The sequence below is a fragment of the Triticum aestivum genome, chromosome 1D, assembly GCF_018294505.1.
Source record: "Triticum aestivum cultivar Chinese Spring chromosome 1D, IWGSC CS RefSeq v2.1, whole genome shotgun sequence".
NCBI lineage: Eukaryota > Viridiplantae > Streptophyta > Magnoliopsida > Poales > Poaceae > Triticum > Triticum aestivum.
In genome coordinates, this window is record NC_057796.1 from 113,360,481 (window position 1) to 113,364,383 (window position 3,903).

Sequence of the window (3,903 nt, forward strand, 5' to 3'; positions counted from 1 at the left end):
AACTACACGGCACAACAAGATTTCAGATGGGTGCCACGGGTCTACATGTACAACAACACTATTGGCTCTGTTGTGATGCTAGTAATGTGCATGATATGAGAAGTCAACTGTATACACAATTGAAATTGAAATCAACAGAGCTATTGATAAGAGCAAGCCTGTTAAAGAAACATGCGTGAACATACCTGCTGTGCCATTGCAGTTTCGATTGGATCCTTCAATTTAAAAATAAGTTTGTATGAGTAAATACAGTGATACAAGAGCAAAGCAGTATGCACGATAGCAATCATAGTTAAAAAAGGCGCGCCTAAGCGAGCGCTTAAGCGTGCCTAGGCTCTAGGCATTGGTGAAACGCATTGCGCATAACTACGCTTAATCTGTGCATAACTGCGCATAAGCATGCGCTTTGGTCAGTAAAGCGCAAGGCGGTGGCAAAACGCACAATTAACGCCTAGCGCTTTTTTGAACTATGATAGCAATGGAATCTTAAATTAGAACAGTTGTTCTTCAAGTTTAGGCACTTGTTCTACATGAACAGAGTACAGTAAGACGCAAGGATATAGTACTTAAAAATAGAAAATGAGCTCATAGACCTTACCACATTCTTGGTTCGGGACCAGTATAGAACAAGGCGTTCCCAGTCATCGTCCAGTAAATGTGTCTCAGGAGAACATAAAGGAATTTGATGAGTTTCTTTGCCGGTGAAGTATGTTTTCTTCAGGTAATTCCGATACTGCCACCAAGCATTCTTGAAGATAGCAGAGGTATTAGCACAGGTTACCTCATCCTGAGTTTCCAAATCGGTCCTTCTCTATAGAGAAAATTGGGAAAATTTGCTGTATTATAACCATCATGGAGGTAGGATGCATGGGACAAAGCAAAGTAATTGCCATGAATAACATTACTTATACACACATACGATTTAACAACATCAAATGCGATAGATGCTAAACTACGACTAGCTGGTTGCGCTTCCTCCACAGGAATAGGCGTACTAACTGGTGGAGTTGGGGTTCGCCGTGGTAGTGCTGGCCCTTTGGGCATTGGAGCTGCCTTACTAACTACTCTTGTTTGGGAGCTCTGTGGTGGAGATGGTGCTGTGTCAACAGGAACTGGGTTACTATCTGCTGGGGTTGGGGTTAGATTGGGTGAAGCTGGTTCTCTGTCCATCGCAGTAGGGGTACAATCTGCGAGAGTTTGAGTTATGTGTGGTAGGGCTGGTTCTCGTGCATATACAACCGGGGTGCTATCTCCACCAAGAGGTAGCATTGTTTTATTTGAAGACCGTGTTTTTAGTCCTCTAGATGCTGGCATCACCAGCTCCAATTCAAATGGCTGATAAACAGGAAACATAGTCGAATGTACAGACATTGTATGAGAGACAGATGCAATAGATAGTGTGGAAAAAAGAGGGCATGAAATAGTTGACATGTATATTGTTTAACTAAAACGGATAGCATGACATAATTTCACATATATGATGTCTATCTAAACTGGATAGCATAGCATAACATAATTCAAAGATATGATGAATAACTAAACAGGATCGCATGACATAATTCACCTACATGTTATCTAAGTAATCAGGATCGCATCATTTAATTCACATATGTGATTTATATGCTAACAGAGGGCATTAGATATGATGTCTGCACTAAGAACATGGTGTTGAATATTGTGTATATGATGTCTAATCTATGCAATGCAAGACACCATATGCATGATATGAGCAGTATAACCGTGCCAAGTTAGAGCATACACCTCGGTGGGGGAATAGGACTGGTCATCTGTCTCTGAATCCATCTCTGAGGAGCTATCGGGACCCAACAAGAGATCTGCTTCGACAGGTAGCACTGTCTGCTCTGAAGGCCTTGTTTTCACTCCAGATTTTTCAATCTCCCACCGAAATGGCTGATTCACAGGAAGAGTAGTTTAATGTACAAACATTGTCGACAAATGGAAATGTAATGAAGAAAAGGATGGGCAAGATATCATTCAAATATATGATGCCTGGTTAAACAGGATGGCATTGCACATTTCACGTATATTATGGCTGGCTAAAAGACATGAGACTGCACAATTCCCATATATGATATAGAAACTAAACAGGTGGCATTACATAACATGTCTAAACTAAGCAGATGACATATATGATGTCAAAAGTAGGCACTGCAAGGCAACATATGCATGATATGACTAACATCATCATGCCAAGGTAGAGCAAACACCTTGGGGGTAAATAGGAGTGGTCAGCGGTGTCTGAATCCGCCTCAGAATAGATATCTTCCTCTGGATTACAATCTTGAGAGGGGTGGGGAGGGTTTGCCATTGAACCCACCATGGAGGATGTCTGCATGACATTGTATTACCGCGCAAAACTCTTCTCTTTTTCTCTACATGTTCAGCATGACTGTGTACAATATCTGACATGCATACAAAAAAAATATGGTGAGATTATGTAAGGAGAGTATGCAGAAATTTAGAGTGATGGTAACAACTAGTGGATGGATCCAAAAATAATGATAGCAGGCTGATAATTGCTTTAATTTAATAAAAAGATAGATGATGATTGCTTTACTATTTGTTTCCCACCCAAGATTTACTGTGGAATCTGAATGTTACTGTCGAAACTGAACGCAATGGTAGCAGAGAGGCACTTGATGTTGGGGAACGTAGCAGAAATTCAAAATTTTCTACGCATCACCAAGATCAATCTATGGAGTTTACTAGCAACGAGAGGGAAGGAGTGCATCTACATACCCTTGTAGATCGCGAGCGGAAGCGTTCAAGAGAATGGGGTTGATGGAGTCGTACTCGTCGTGATCCAAATCACCGATGATCCTAGCGCCGAACGGACGGCACCTCCGCGTTCAACACACGTACGGAGCAGCGACGTCTCCTCCTTCTTGATCCAGCAAGGGGGGAGGAGAGGTTGATGGAGATCCAGCACCACGACGGCGTGGTGGTGGAAGTAGCGGGATTCCAACAGGGCTTCGCCAAGCGCTGCGGGAGGAGGGAGATGTGTCACGGGAGGGAGAGGGAGGCGCCAGGGCTTAGATTTTGCTGCCCTCCCTTCCCCCCACTATATATAGGGCCAAGGGAGAGGGGGGGCGCAGCCTTGGCCCTTCCTCCAAGGAAGGGTGCGGCCAGGGAGGAGTCCTCCCCCCCCAAGGCACCTCGGAGGTGCCTTCCCCCTTTAGGACTCTCCGTTTATCTTATCTCTTGGCGCATGGGCCTCTTGGGGCTGGTTCCCTTGGCCCATATAGGCCAAGGCGCACCCCCCACAGCCCATGTGGCCCCCCCGGGGCTGGTGGACCCCCGGACCCCTTTCGGCACTCCCGGTACAATACCGATAAAGTGCGAAACTTTTCCGGCGACCAAAATAAGACTTCCCATATATAAATCTTTACCTCCGGACCATTCCGGAACTCCTCGTGACGTCCGGGATCTCATCCGGGACTCCGAACAACTTTCGGGTTACCGCATACTAATATCTCTATAACCCTAGCGTCACCGAACCTTAAGTGTGTAGACCCTACGGGTTCGGGAGACAGGCAGACATGACCGAGACGACTCTCCGGTCAATAACCAACAGCGGGATCTGGATACCCATGTTGGCTCCCACATGCTCCTCGATGATCTCATCGGATGAACCACGATGTCGAGGATTCAATCAATCCCGTATACAATTCCCTTTGTCTATCGGTATGGTACTTGCCCGAGATTCGATCGTCGGTATCCCGATACCTTGTTCAATCTCGTTACCGGCAAGTCTCTTTACTCGTTCCGTAACTCACATCATCCCGTGATCAACTCCTTGGTCACATTGTGCACATTATGATGATGTCCTACCGAGTGGGCCCAGAGATACCTCTCCGTTTACACGGAGTGACAAATCCCAGT